Here is a 16,550-nt window from a genome sequence, read left to right on the forward strand (position 1 = left end):
ATCCTGTTCTTATTCCTACTGCTTCGATGTGGCAAGCCAACTCACCAGCGACACCCAATTCCCCGTGGAGAGAGCTCTACTGAAGATGAAGTTCAAGTTCAATAATTTGTATAGCGCACTACTCACCCAGAGGGTCTCAAGGCGCTTGAGGGAGGGGAGGTACTTTACTTATCAAATATCCAAGTTTTTAGATGCTTTCTGAAGGAGAGGTGGTTCTGTGTAAGGCGGAGGTGGGTGGGGAGAGAGTTACAGGTTTTGGCCGCTAAGTTGGAGAAGGATCTTCCCCCATGGTGGATCTATGGAAGCGCGGAATTGCGGCAAGGGCTTGATTGCACGATCGTAGTTGGCGGGTGGGGGTGTAAAAGGGCAGGCGCGTGTTTAGGCATTCGGGTCCTAGATCGTAGAGGGATTTGTGTGCGTGGGTGAGGAGACGGAGCGTTATTCTCTTGTTGATGGGGAGCCAGTGGAGGTCTTTCAGGTTCAATGTGAGCTTGGCGGGGGATGTCTAGTATGAGTCTGGCTGAGGCGTTTTGGATGCGTTGGAGTTTTTTCTGTAGTTTGGCTGTAGTTCCGGCGTACAGGGTGTTTCCGTAAGCCAGTTGGCTTGTGACCAGTCAGTGGGTGCCCGTCTTTCTTGTTTCGGTGGGATCCAACGGAAGATTTTTTTGAGCATGCGAAGGATGTTGAAGCATGATGAAGAGACGGCGTTGACTTGTCTGGTCATCAACAGGGAGGAGTCCAGGATGAAGCCCAGGTTACGTGCGTGGTCCGTAGGTATGGGTGTGGTTCCCAGGGCCGGTGGCCACCATGAGTCATCCCAGGCAGAGGGGGGTGATCCTAAGATGAGGACTTCCGTTTTGTCCGAGTTCAGTTTTAAACGGCTGTTCTTCATCCACTCGGCTACTTCTTTCATCCCATCGTGTAGGTTGGTTTTGGCGGTGTTTGGGTCTTTGGTGAGGGAGAGGATCAGCTGGGCATCGTCTGCGTAGGAGATGATGTTGAGGTTGTGTTGGGGAGCGATGGATGTGAGGGGACTCATGTATACGTTGAAGAGGGTGGGACTGAGTGATGATCCTTGTGGTATGCCGCAGATGACTTTGGTGGCCTCTGATCTAAAAGGGGGGAGGCGGACTCTCTGGGTTCTTCCGGCGAGGAACGAGATGATCCAGTCCAGTGCTTTTCCTTGTATTCCGACGTTGCTGAGGCGTTGTATGAGGGTGATATAACGTCAATGAAACCTATGTTTTTTTCAGTGAATTTCTAAGGTTTTTTTAATGCTAATTTCTAACTATAACATGCCTGAAACCTTTGTTTTTTTCCTGTGAATTTCAAAGGTGTTTTAAATGCTAATTTCTAACGATAACGTCCCTGAAACCTATGGTTTTTTTCAGTGAATTTCAAAGGTTTTTTAAATGCTAGTTTCTAACTATAACACACTAGTTGCGTTTCCAGAGTGGGGGAGAAAGGTGAGCGTGGCCTCAAAAACATCGCTTAGCAATCCCACTGTGTGGGATTTACTGGAGGTAACAGGAAGATTAGTTAGCCCCCAACGTCAACCTTAGGGGCCAACTATCCCATTTATTACCACAAGTAAGTCTCACACAGAAGGATTGCTAACTTCTTATATCAGGCCCGCGCCATCCCTTCACCACTGTGCAAATGTGCCCCATAGCACATTGTAAGTTGGGGGATTAAGTCTCCTTGAATCCTGAGGGTCCCTATGGGCCAACTAGCCCAACAGGTACATCCAGTAAGTGCCACAGAGCTGACTTGTGGAGAGGTGGTCTGAGGCCATGCCCCTTTTGACACCTCTCCGCAACGCAACTTTGTGGCGCCTACTGGAGGTACCTGGTGGGCTAGTTGGCCCCCAGGGACCCTCAGGATTCAATGGGACTTAATCCCCCAACTTAGAATGCTGGGTCCCCTCCCTTCCAGTGCAAAGCCCCGGGGAAGTGGTGGTTCCCGGGGCTCGGGATCTGTAACGGACCCCCACATATGCATACGTTGTGCCCTGGGGAGGTGGTGTTCCCCGGGGCGTGTGGAGGGGCTCAAGCCAACCTCCAAAGGTTCTTTATTAAAAGAATTGAGAGCCACGGGAGGTAGTGATCCCCGAGGCTGTGGGAGGCTGTGTGCCCCCCGCATTTTTATTGGCAAAGCCCTGGGGTGGTGGTGGTCCCTGGGGTGTGTAGGAGGGTGGAGCCTCCCACACATAGTTTTTTTTTATAAAACAGGGGAGCCCCGGGGAGGTGGTGGTCACCCGTGGGCCCTCGCTATACATTTTGGCATTTCCCCAGGGACCTGGCCCACCCGGAGGCTTAAAAATAACGATATATATATATACTTTTTGGCCCGATTTGCACACTCAGCGCAAATTTGTCCGATTTTTTTTAATGCTTTCTTTGGCCCTGGGGGTCCCTGTGGGACATTCCCAGCACACCTAGGGGGTCAAGGGGTCTGTACCCTGCCCCTTTATTCTTGTTTGTCATCCTTATTTCTCTGTTTTCCTGTTACTCGGTTACTGAGTCACAGGATGGCTGCCAACACTTCTTGGTTTGGAGTGTTGGCAGCCAATAACAGGGAAGCTCGTGCTCGGGAGGGTTTGGTTGTCCCAGATATCAAAACGTTTTCTTTTTCTAATTTCACAGAAACTACTGAACGGATTTACACCATTTAACAAAAAGGACTCTTTCTGAACCAAAGGCTACCTTTTTGCCAAATTTGGTGTAATTCCGTTCAGCAGTTCGGGCTGTAGCTTTGTCTAAAGTTTCCTATGAAAATTAACATTGGGAAAACACATGTTGGGGCCCCACTTTTTTCTTGGCTCCCGCTTGTCGAATCACCCCGAGACAGGAGCTGACCGGAGCAGGACACTAGTTTTGAAAATTTCACGAAGATTCATCAACTGGCTCAAAAGTTACTGGGAAAAGAAAAAACGCTTTTCCTATGGAAACTAGGTCCTAACTATAACTACCTACTTGCGACCACCAGTCGGTAATATATATATACATATATATATATATATATATATATATATATATGTGTGTGTGTGTATGCATGTTAAACTAATACTTACAACTACCCGAAAAGTGAATAAACTCCTCATGTTGATGTAATTACCTGTATTTCAATTGTATTCCTGATATAATACTGTGAAGTAATGAATCCTAACCTGATGATCTTTGAAGTAACTACTGAATTATTTAAGGAATATCAAAAATAATACAATGAAGGTGAAGCACAAGTATTCTCCTTGATAATTTTCAACGTCATGGGTGCCTGTTTGTGAATGTTGTTTGATCACCAAAAACCCACAGTCCTTGATAGTGTCACATTAAAAATGTCACCACTGTCAAAAAGAAATGTTTAACATCTTGATGTAGAATATTATTGTACTGGAAATGTAGTGTAGAAATCCATGAAATGTTCTCTGAAGCTGAGCACAACAATCAAGATTTCTAACAAAAGAATGCAAATCCAAACCTGAATGTTAATTCTACTGAAGAATTCTCATGTGATAGGCTAAAACAACCATCATGTAAATCAGTTGTGCAATCGAGCTTAGATGTTTTTGAATAATCCAACTCAACTAGAAGAAGACAAAAGTATCAACCTTGGAATTTGCAGTGAGATCACTTACCCCGAGAACTCCTAGATTTTTAACTTATTGTGCTTTCAGCACAGTGTGACAAAAATAAAAAGAGGGTTGAATAACCTCAGAATTGTTAAGAAAATTGCTAAATTCTGGAAGGACTCTTTTACTCTTGGCATAATTAAGTTGAAGGAAAACTGATGGCACTAATATATTGTATAAAAATATTGATAACAAAAATATCGACCTTATAGATTTGTAATGTATACAACGTAAATATTGATTAAAAAATATAGCTAGTTAAAACTATTTTAAATAAAAAAAATATGGAGTACCATAATATACACTACAAAAGTGCGCCCTTTTCACAAAAACACTTCTGATTTCAGGAAACAATAGTCCAGTAGCTCTACTTTATGTATTCACACGTTGTATTCTCAACTCTCTGCCTAGAGATCTAAGAAGACACTTGTTCTTTCTCTTATTGTCAGGGTTACCTCCCATAAGGACAGGAATGTCTACATACAGAGGTGATGCTTTTTATTAATGTGGAAGGGAAAAGGGAGAGTGGTTGGAAAATGGGGAACAACTATCACACTGAATGGGTGGAGTTAATGGAAAGTGTTACTTGAAACTCCCCATGTTACACCTAAATCTAATACAGCAGTAGTATTGTTGACAAAATAGCCTCATATCTACTCCAGCCAAGCCTTGGAATAAGTCACACACTACACATGGCCAATCACAGGTTGTGCAACACATTCTCATAGCAATTCCTGGAGGCAAGAATATCATTTTCATCACACAGTGAGGGGGGGAGACAAACATTTTGGATCTCTAAATAATGTTGTATTACATTTTATTTTGTACTCTTAAATAACATTTTGTAATAAAAATACATTTATTTGTTATCTACGAGTAAAATAAAACACATATTCCAAAATGCCTTGAAACACATGCAACACACCTGCTATTGCAAAGAGAAATGGAAGTAAACAGTCAAGACCCTGCCACACCCATCAACAGGTGAAGCTCACAACAAAAGAAACCAATCACTAACAGCTTGCCCACATAATAACCCACGTCTCTGAAAAAAGACATGTTGTTCACCATGTTGGTGAATATCATTGTTGCTTTGCCTCTCATTTTGTGGAACAATTTCTTGAGGATGAGAGAGAGTATTTACATGCTAAAGAGCAACATCTTTCACCTGCCTACTGAATCTGTCATTGCTAGATACAACGTCTTGCTAGATATGATCCTTGACATGGTTTCAGATAGGCCTGGGCATAGCTTGCAGAGTTCTTTTTTTTGTTTAAAATGCTTTGTTGAGATAATTTAAAAAAACGTAAAACGACAATACAGACGCTATAAAAGCAGGAAATAAGGATAACACGGAATCTGAAGAAAAACAATGTTACATAGTATCCTTGTGAAATACGACCGTACTTAGTACAAATGCATTTTTTAAAGTATTTTTTGAAGAAAGAAAGAAGAAAGAAAGAGGAGAGAGAGAGGGAGAAAAAAAGAGAAAAAGAAAAACACATTAGAAAGCCAATTACAAACTCATTATTTAACATTTTAGCTTGCAGAGTTTTGCTCTGTAGAATACAGTAGAGTTACCAAACAATCACTGACCTCCGTGAGCGTGCAGAGTTGCTCAGCCACCCCTTGTCAGCAGTACATAACGGTGTGGGAATTGCACTATGTATTGCAAAATAGAGTTGGGCATCATGCAGACTTATACAAAGATTAGCACAACATACAGATGATGTTGCCACAGTGGTACAATGTGACAAAAACTCCGAAGTGGCCAACTTATATTTACAATAAGGTGCGATCCTACTGTGACCAGCTGTCCACTGCTTGCATGGACCATCTGTGAATCCTAAACTTGTGCGCTGATGATTGGCCATGTAGTTCTACTTGATGTGAGTTGTAAACTGTACACTGAAGCAGCAATACAAATCAGACCAGTGCTATCTGCCTTACTGCTCTGCTGCAAGCTGCTGACCAACCACACCAGCTGCTCAGATCACTTTTAGGCAAAAACACTGGGGCGCATTATCTCGGGGGTTTATCTCCGCTTTTTTGGCTTTAAAAGCCAAGAAAGCAGAGATAAAATGATCTCCCTATTACCTAGCTGTCGCTAACACCAGTTAGCGACAGCTAGTAGGAGATAGCGACCACCTTGGGCCCCGCTTTGCATGTCAGTGATATTTATCACTAATGACAAAGTGGGAGTGTGTAGCATTCCGACCACCTCCAGGAGAAAGTATGGAAACAAGTGTTTGTGATCTGTTTTCAAAAGAAAACGACTACCCCATAAAAAATTCCGGAAGTGTTCTATTCCCCAAACACATCCCAAAAGCTCTTTCTCTATGACAGAATATTTTCTTTCTGTTTCATTCAATGTCCAGGAAGCAAACGCTATACACCACTCATCCTTCCCACACTTTTGCGATAAAACTCCTCCTAGGCCATATTCACTAGCATCCACAGTAACCACACAAACCTTATTGATACAAAAGGGCTTTAAAGTAGGAGCATTGGCAATTTCATGCTTAATAGATTGAAACATAGTATGAAATACAACAGCGTGCCAAGATGTTAGCGACTGGAAACAGTTGCTAACCTCGCTATCTCCTATTACCAACTTTTGGAGATATTCGCGCGAAGCGCGAATATCTCCAAAAGCTAACACCTGCCCTGAGCAGTTCTTAGCCATGTTATCCAATGGGAGGTGGATAACATGGCTAAGAGCATTAGCTCGGTAATGCCTGAATATCGCTGAATTTTCAGCGATATTCATGCATTGCAGCCGATTTTTATCGCATTTGCGATAAACCTTGGTAATACCAAGGTTTATCTGCGATAAAAATCGCCGCAGGTCGGCGATGCATTTTTGTCTCTAACCAAGCAATAGCGATAAATATCGCTATTGCTTGGTAATATGCCCCACTATTATATAATGTGCTACACAGCATTAACCATGTGGAATTCATTTAAAGCGCTATATAAATGCTACATTAAGAAGCCAAACTCCAAAGTGGTCTCTCTGCAGCCGAGACTTCTGTACGCTTGGTGGCTCAGTGCTGCTGTGTAGCACGGGTTCTAGGAGAGATCGGGAACAGCTACCCGGATGGCACCCTCAGGGTGAGGGAACTGGGTACCGTACCTCAGGCTGGACTTCTGAAGGTTGTGCTGTTTTCCCGCCATGATGTTCCTGAGCATAGGATGCAGAGAGGCGTTCACAATGCAGTCACATAGAGCACCATCAGTAAGAATGAGCAAGATCAGCTCTAGAATGATGATACTGTGAACCCGTCGTCACTCACAAAGGGAAATGGTGTCAAGGGCATCAAATGAGAGTCCCAGCTGCATGGAAACTCATTTAATTCAGGGATTAGAGTCTGCTGTCCATCTTAATAAAAGCTTACTCTGATGCATCTACATTAAAGAGGACAACCTGCTCTGCATGGCCTCTAATGGTCTGGCACGCTAACCATGCATTCCTGCTTACTGCTTGAGCAGCAAAGCGAGCTAATTTAGGATATGTAAAATTCCTCCTGGCAATGCCACTCTAACCTCGCCAGTGTGCTTGCAGCCTTACACATGTGTGTGTTCAGCTTCCAAGCCGAAAGATGCACTGCAATCTGGTTCAGAGCAGATGTTTCACTGTTGAACTCGTGCCCACCAGTCTCACCCATACTAGCCAAAGTGCAAAACTAGAGAGAGGGCTCTAGTGCAGTATGGGCAGTTATTCTGGTGAAAGGGTGTGATGACTCCTCTGTTTCAATGAGTATTATTGTTTATGAACAACTACAAGGCATTTCTAGGGAGTTACACCCCCATAGACATCTTAGTTTACCTCTGAGGCTGTCAATCAGTTTCAACTAGCTTGCTGTTAACTTAATATGACCTGAGCATTTTGTAAATCCTAGTCATGTGGCCGCCATGCCAGTTAACTCTGACAAACCCCATGCTCCAGGTGAATTGTGGAGTGGGCAATCTCTGCTAACTCTGCCGGTGGAGCGCAGTTTTCTGCACACCACTAGTTTCAGACTGGGAGCACTTTCTCAATTTACCCACAGCCCAATCCCAGGTCATACCTGCACATGTCATGTCAAACAATTGACTGCAGTCCATTTTTGGCCACACCATTTTCCCAGGTGGTTGATTGGTAGACTATTGACACCTCACTGGCAAACCACTCATGATGCTTATGACATGTACTAACATTCATCACCATCGCTGAGTACTGGTTTATCAGGATGCCACCTTTAATAGAGGAAAAACAAAGATGCACATGGAGATTCTATGCTATTGCACACTTCCCCCTTGTGATTAAGTAGTCTCGGCTAAACCCACATGGCACTTCAGCCAACCCACCATAGACAACACCATTTTCACAACAGACAATGCTAGCGCTCCATCAACAAGGACGTTGCCTGTGATATCAGAGCTGCTTTACTGATGTGTATGCTGTCTTTCATGGGAGCAAACACAACATCTATATCTTCTGAAAGCCTGTATGTTAATTTTTTGCTGATGATTTTGTAACATATGGTTAATATGTAAGTTTTTCTAACTCACAATGGGGCCGCATGTGCATCTATGGAATGGCATTTTCAACATAGTCCCACTTAACATCACCCTATCACTATTCAGTCCTCTTATTAACATTGTATGCATGCTTGTATATAATGTATGCAACGTGTACAATGAAGTATTTTTTTAAATGGTGTACATGTCCTTATTTCACTTGATGCCAGGTATGTCCTCCACCCTGATCTCACAACCCCACCTGACATCCACCCATACTTCCCCAACAAAGGCACAACAGGGTACACATATGTATGTGTCCAGTGGTGGCCAGCATGGAACTGTTGTGGTGGGGCAGGAAGCAAAGGGGTAAGGTAGTGTAAAAAAAGAAAAATAAGCTTACCTCCTCACTGCTCTGTCCCACGTTGGCTCTTCTCCGTCGGCCAAACAGGAAGCAGTCAGGCTCCGATGAGCCAATCACAACGCTGCAATGCATCATTGTGATTGGCCGGAGTGCCACAATTTTGTGCTCAGCCAGGGACTCGGGGCCTGGGCATGTGCTCCACCCAGGCTGGAATGCAGCCTTGGTCGAGAACATGCTAGGTGTGCATGACTGTTTGGCTGGCCTGAGACGACCGGCCAAAGCGTTATGCGCACTTTAGCGTGCCCGCCAAGGAGCAAATAAAATGATAATAACATCACAATATTATCATTTTATTTTTCCTTTCCTTCACTGCTGCAAAGCAGTAGAGTGATGTTCCTCCGCCATAGCAGAGGAGCCGTCACTTTATGTAACCGACCAAATACTGTAATTTTGGTATTCTCAAGTCAAACTTAAGATTCTTAACCATATGAGAGGATACACCAGTTATCCCCAGAAATTGTGCGTAAGATTACAGTACCCTGCTGCATATTGCACAATGCCCTGTATCAGGGTTTACATCATTTGTAAACTAGCACAATATTTTTACATGGACAGAGGGCTTGCTGGGGCAACAGCATCGTTGGTAAAAGCCTCTTGTATTGCATATGTTCACCCATGATTCTAAATTGTTGTCTATCCTTACACCTTAACATGGGGAATGGTTGAAATGCATCACTGATTTGTGATGAAGAAACAGTTAACTATATAGTGTTTAAGGGACACAAGCCACATAGATATTCAGGGAAGAGAGAAATGAACGTAGTGAGTTGCAAGACATGAGAACAGAATGAAGCTCTTGAATACCACATGGAGTGTGTCAATAGAACTCTGAAATGGAAATCAAGATTTAATCTGTGTGTCAAGGCCGATTACTCAGAACCAACTCTTTCCTAGAAGCTCATAATCCATCAGCACTTGCTCTCCTGGTTATGTGCACAAATGTTCAAACTGGCCAGAAGAGTGGATGGATAGTAAGGATGGCGACCTGAAAGAACATGTAAGTGATATTACCAAGCCATCAAGAATGTACTACGTGCATACAAGAAAGGAAAACACATTGATTACTACTGTCTTCCCTTCCCTTGCTGCTGTCTCAGATTGTATTGATTGTACTTTTGGAGATGATCTCGAATGAAAAGCAAAGCTTTACCTCATATCAAACATCATATATATATAGAGGGAGAGGAGTTGACCTAAAGGCTTGCACGGTTGACCTCAAATCTGGGGAAAAGGGTTCGAGTCTCGGCAAGGACGCACAACATCCTGTGATTCTGGGCAAATCACTTAGGGCCAGATGTAGGTAAGTAACATTTACCGAATCTTAATTACCGAAAATTACCGAATTTTACCGATTCGGTAATTAAGATTCGGTAAATGTGAGGGGTTGGTATGTAGGGAATCCAGATGTTCCCTTTTACCGAATCGGTAAAATTCGGTATTTACCGATTCGGTAAATACCGAATCGGTAAAGCCTATTGATTCCTATGGGCTTCAAAGCCCATAGAAATCAATAGGCTTTACCGATTCGGTATTTACCGAATCGGTAAATACCGAATTTCACAAGGGTGCAGGGGGTGTCACTTTGACACCCCCTGGCACCCCCTAAACAGGATTGGGTGCCATGTGGCAGGCATACAAGCCCTAGGGGCAGGTCTGCCTGTCATATGGCACAGGTGTGCATGCACACATGTGCATGCACACCAGAATCGGTATTTTACCATCAAATAGTATTTGATGGTAAAATACCGATTCTGTAATGCTTGTGGGACTCAGAAGAGTCCCACCTACATATCAATTTTACTGAATCGGAAAAAATACCGATTTGGTATTTTACAGAATCGGTAAATTTACCGATCGGTAAATTTACCGATTCTGTAAAATACAGGGCCCTACATCTCAAATTGCATTTACCGGTCGGTAACGGCCGAATTCGGCCGTTACCGACCGGTAAATGCCTACCTACATCTGGCCCTTAATCTCCCTGTGCCTAACAAAAATGAATGTGTCCTCATGTAACACAACTGGTGCTCATGTAAAGCGCTCTGATACCCAATACCTTTGGGACAAGTTTGCGCTATATAAAACTCCGTAAAAAAAATGTAATATACTACAAAACAGTAAGGTATTTGTAAATCAGCAATTAACATTTTAAAAAATGGACAAATTAATATTTCTCAAACATTTAAATCAAGTTTAAAACAATACAGTTGCAACTAACTAATTAATACATTACGTTGCATAACAAGCAATGGCGAATCACATAGGTATGGCCTTGGCAAGACGGTTTTATATTTTTATTGCATGCATGTGTCTCAACGAAAAAAGGAAACATGCTGACACATAAAGGTAGGTGGTCAATGTTTGCCATAAAAAATATAAATCAAAAGAAATATTATTCATCACATATAAGTTTAAAAGAGCCGTTCTTCCTACCTGGTTCGTAGACTTCAGATGGACCAGAATGCGGTGGCGAGGCTAATTAGCCGGGTCCCCTTTCGTCATCATATCTCCCCCCACTTGAGATAGTTGCATTGGCTCCCGGTGGCTAGGAGCATAGAATTTAGGGTGCTGACCTTTGCCTTTCAAGCCATGTGCGCCATGGGCCCAGGCTATCTTAAGCTAAGACTCAGACCATATCAGCAGGAGTCGACCTTGAGATCCAATTACCAGCGACTGATCTGTATTCCACGATACGCCACGACCCGACAAGGTGGCAGGCTCTTTTTGGTTAGGTTTGCAAGATTGTGGTGCTTCTTGTCAACTTAGTTACACCAGATAGAAACAGAACATGAGTTTAGGAGGGCCCTAAAAACCAGGGGCCTTATTTATGAAGGTCTTGCGCCACTTTTACGTGACTTTTAAAATGGGAAAAAGACACGCACCGGTGGCGCAAGGCCTTCATAAATAAGGCCCCAGGCTCTTTAGGCAGGGGTAGTATTATTGGCTATTCTCTTGCTGCAGTCTGTGTAGTGCTAGGACACCTCTGATAGAGGTAGCTGCGCGCTCTACAAATGACGACTTATTGATTGATTGATTCTTCCTCGTAGGAAATATACTTAGAACATATGTGGAAACCCTTTATTTTAAGGCCCATCAGTTGAACATACAATTCTTATTAGAACAATGGAATGTTGGGACCTCTATTGAAGGCAATGGAGTAGCTCCAAGCTTAAAAACCCAGAGCTCTAACATTCCAATGTTTGTCTTCATGTTTCTCCCTTTTTAATTTTGAACATTCAATCCTTAGTGGGTGGAATGTTCTACTAGCCTTCTAACCCTTCTGCCTTGGGCTGTACCCTATAAATTGGTTTCAGCGACTTAAGAAACCGCTATAGCCCTCAGCAGCAGGCTACAAGGCGATAGTGGCACAAAGAAAAGTAACTATTAGATTTGAATTTCTACAATTCTTACATATTGTTTGAACATATAAGGATCACTACAACCATTTTGATAGGAAGCAGAATGTAAATCAAAAAATAACAAAGCATTAGCCCATCACCCCTGGCACTGATGTGCACTTCTTATAAGGCAGATGTGCAAAAGGCTATCCATGTATGTGTAAAAGGGGCAATGGCTGACGAGGGCTGGCCCATTGCCCATGCTGCAAGCTGTGAAAATGTAAATGATGGTTAAACAAAGTAATAGATGAAGAGGGCTAACCTAAATCCACTCTTTGTATGTATATATGCATGTATATCATATTTATGATTTATTTGTCATTACTTGAGGCTGAATAAGGTTCTAGCTGTCTCTAAACCTGAAGTAAAAATCCTGCACGTGCTATTGCTTTCTCTAGATCTGGCAAACTAATGAGAAAATACAAAGCTTCCGCCTCCAAAGAGAGCCCCGACTTATTTAAGAACGGATTTTAAAACAATAATCTGGCCTTACAAAGAAGAGGAAATGAACAATATGTGATATGATCTTTCTATAAGGCTGAATGTTCATCTGCAATTTTCGATGCTTGTAAAATAAAAAAATTTAAAAAAAGAATGACGAGCAGCAACAGCTATTCTGAGAATTAATAATAGACCGCGAATACACTTATCTGGTGAACTACACATATAGCCAAACTCCGAGTTATTCATCAAGTATGCATTGTAATGGGCGCTCCCTTTTTCCGATGTATAAATACACTTGCTTCGTAGAGCAAGACTGACAGACAAGATTATTTTAACTGCTATTATTAAAACTGTGTTAGAGAGGAAATGTAAGCATAAAAATATAAATTACCTACCAAACACATTCACCCGGGTTTTCCTTGATTTTGATCTAGGATTAAGGCTAAGAAATACATTGGTAGTAGAAGAATTGTCGTAATTCATAAGTGGGCACAGAAAATGTAGGCCCAAGACTTCATACTCCTTATTGCCTATTTCCTTACCACATTAGAATTGAAATAAAAATGTGTCAAATTATCTAAATTTAGCAAGGAATAACCATGTTTGTGCATCACAAGTACTGAACAGTGGCTTAACTCTTAGGGCCAGATTCTCAAAGTTTTAGCGTCGGCTTAGCATTACTTTATTAACGCAAAACCAACTCTAAAACTGTTTTGGAATTAACAAACAACCAATGCAAATTGGTATTTGCATTGATTTGTATGGAAAAGTAACATTTCTTGCTGCTTTGCATTATTTTGCGTCACAAGGGTGTTACATGGGCGTTCCCATAAAAACACCCATGATGATCTTTTAGACTAAACCCTATCTACTAACATTGGCAGACAGGGTTTAGTGCCCAAAGAGCTGGAAAGCAGGTGTTAAAAGGAGAAATTAAATTGTAAAAAATTGTAAATTGATACTTGTATAGCGCACTACTCACCCGCAAGGGTCTCAAGGCGCTTGTACGAATACCGCTGTGGAACCCATCCTGGCTTTCCCTGTGAGGCGTCCACTCCTGGGCACCCCCAGGTGGAGGTCAGGCATCCTTAGCGTTGTGGGGGCCGTTGTGGAGATTAAGCAAGCTATTGCCCAGAGTTGCAGAGTGGGACTCCATGATTGGAATAGGCACCGAGGCGAGAATGATCAGGTCCTTGGAATTTTTGAACCCAAGACCCGCCGAGGCGGGGAATTGAACCCTGGTCCCGGGCTAGACCTCTGCATCAGGGTCTGCCGCTCTAATCATTGAGCCACACTTCACACTTCTTATGTCATATCTCCTTGCTTTTCCGACTTTGCATGCGTGCTACACTGTGCAGCACACATATGAAGTAGGAAAAGCTTTGAAGTGTGTCTACACAGAGTATTTTGTACTGGAAGGGTACTGATGCAGTACAAAACCTATGGTAGACAAAGGCACGTACCCTAACGCCATGGCACTATGGTGTGTGTCTGGTACAAGGCAGCTGAAATCAGGGGAGAGGGGAAGATAGTGCCATATCTCTGTGAACAAGGAGCTCTCCTGCTCACTCCCTGTCACACAATGCAGTGGAACCTCTTTGGGGGCTGCACTGCGTTGCCTGACATCTGAGAGAATCTGGGTTATAATGTTTCATAGGCATCAGTCAAGCTGACATGCTGATGTAAGTTAGATGGCCAACGCTACTCACCAACAAGCAGTGTTATCATTCTTAGAACAGATAGTTCAATGTTTCCAGATTCAAGATTCATCGTTTCGCAGTTCACCATATTGTTAGTTAGCACAAATGTTCAATGAGTTCAAACAAGCTCACAACAATGTCACAATGTCATCCTTGGTTACGGATGTTCAGAAAGGTGTACTAATGTCCTAAAAGACGAGTCACATACACATCTGTAAGCATTGCTATACAAAGAGTTGTTCTTGCACCAAAATGAAGTTCTTTAATATGGGACTCGTGCCTGTCAAGTATCATGCATCAGGTGTGACGCTCATGCATTTCAGTGTGGTGTTCCACATAACCGCACTGAAATGCATTGTCACGCATATTAGGCTGATAGCGCCCGTGCTGACAAGCCAGTATGGCTGCTTACTGACTGCACTAAGATGGAGCTGGAGTGGCTGGCAGCGCGCCGTGGTGTACACGCTCACGGCATTGGGCTTCTTGGGGGGTGGCTGAGCTAGAAGCTGCTGGCGCTGCTCAGACCAGCGGACCGGAGGTGAAGGCGCTCACTGAAAGTAAGTGTCCATAGCTGCCAAGGTTTCAGATCTCTACGTGTGACAGTTTCATAATTTCACTGTAATTAAGATTGGCATTTCAATGACTATGAGTGACTCTGTCTGCGAGCAAAATTAAGCAATGAAGACGAGTGAAACATATTAATATCGCAAATCACATCCATTTGAGCATCAAGAAACTCTAAGAATATCTTAAAACTGCACCAAAGCACCGTTGGACTCGACTGTACCAAACAGGATGTGGGAGGCCACACTGCCTGCAAATGAGCCTCATCTTCCATTACGCTCCCCCCCCCCCCATAAAACCATGAAAATAGGCTAGATCTCCCATGGGTGGACTTAAGCAGAACCACCTCATCCTCCCTCTAATCAGACTGTGCTGAGAAGCCCCAGCACGAACCATCACAGTGTAACCACCTTCCAAAACAAATGTCACCTCACTAGGAGGGTTTGTATAAAGCCTGCCCTGCCAATGCCGTTTGTTGCATAACTTCTTTATGAATCTGGGCCTTAATAGTTAATTTAGGCAATATAAATGAAAATATACCACCCACAAAATGAGGAGAATAAGTAACTGCTAATGGTAGAAAAGGCTCACCAAACTGTTAAACAGTACAGCGCCAAGTAGATAATGTCACAGAGCAGAGCGAAAACATAATGATCCAGCAGGGATGGTATATAACTGAGAGGTCAGAGATAATTGTCACGGTGAGCTGCAGGAATCCTCCCTTCAGCCACTAACTCCATCCGGTTATGGCAGACTCACTCATGTCAATGAAAGTGGCCTAGTTTCGATTGGGCAACTAGGGCTCTAACACGCATCAACTGTGACAATTTAAAAAAAGTAAATTCAATATTTAATAAATCAATTATACAATTCTTTCTTGATCACGATTAATCAACAGGTTTCTAATCATACATCTGATTAATTCAAATGAAACCCTCAAGAAAATACATCAATTTCAATAACAAATCAAATGATCATTTTTATAGCCCAACTCTATGCATTTCGGGACGTGCGTCCCTTCGTCAGGGGTTTTCTATGGAAACAAGAGACATAAAAAAAAATCTCATTTGAAGCACGTGTAAGGAACATTTAAAAAGTGTTAGTATGAACAAACAAGTTCTATCTCAAAATGACTCCATTTGGTGGTGCTACCTTCACCAAAGTGCAAAACGACAAGTGCGTACACATGTTACCCCCAATTTACTTAAGAATTTCTAAATAGTTACTGCTGCTGGCTTTTGAAATACAAAGAATTACAGAAATGACTTCATGATCCATGCGAGCACCGAAACAAGTTGACCTCGCCAGAGTAAATGCGTGTCTAACATACCTTGAATCAATAGTCTCTGAGGTGCAGAAGATGACTTCAATATGTTCAAATAATCTAAACACAAATCTGGGAATGCAAAATATACTGTCAGAGCTCAAAATCAATCAGTGGTCACTATCTGTAATGAAAATACAATGGAATACCAAGGACTGCTACTCACCCGATAATAGCAGTAACAAGCAAAGCAATCGCTCTACCAAGGTTGTTAACCGGTCACAGATCCCTGCATTGAAATGACAATGCTTCAGTCAGAAATGAATAGACAGTAGTGCAGAAAGAGTGCAGGAACGACAAGCAATTGCCCGGACTTACCCCAGATAAGAGTAGCTAGTACCTGGGAAGCTAATTAAACTCTGTACGACAAACACGATGAAAAATTCACTGTAAGAAACGTAAAGGGAACGAAAATCAATGTGCACATTAGGGTAATCCCAGGATTACTGTATAGCCTAGGTCAGAAAATAATAATCTTTCTTACCTAAATATCGTAACTAATCCAAGCGCTCGTGTAACTTTGCCGCGATCACCATATTACCATTGTCTCTCAAACTAATAT

This window comes from Lissotriton vulgaris, chromosome 10 (assembly GCF_964263255.1).
Source record: "Lissotriton vulgaris chromosome 10, aLisVul1.2, whole genome shotgun sequence".
Lineage (NCBI taxonomy): Eukaryota > Metazoa > Chordata > Amphibia > Caudata > Salamandridae > Lissotriton > Lissotriton vulgaris.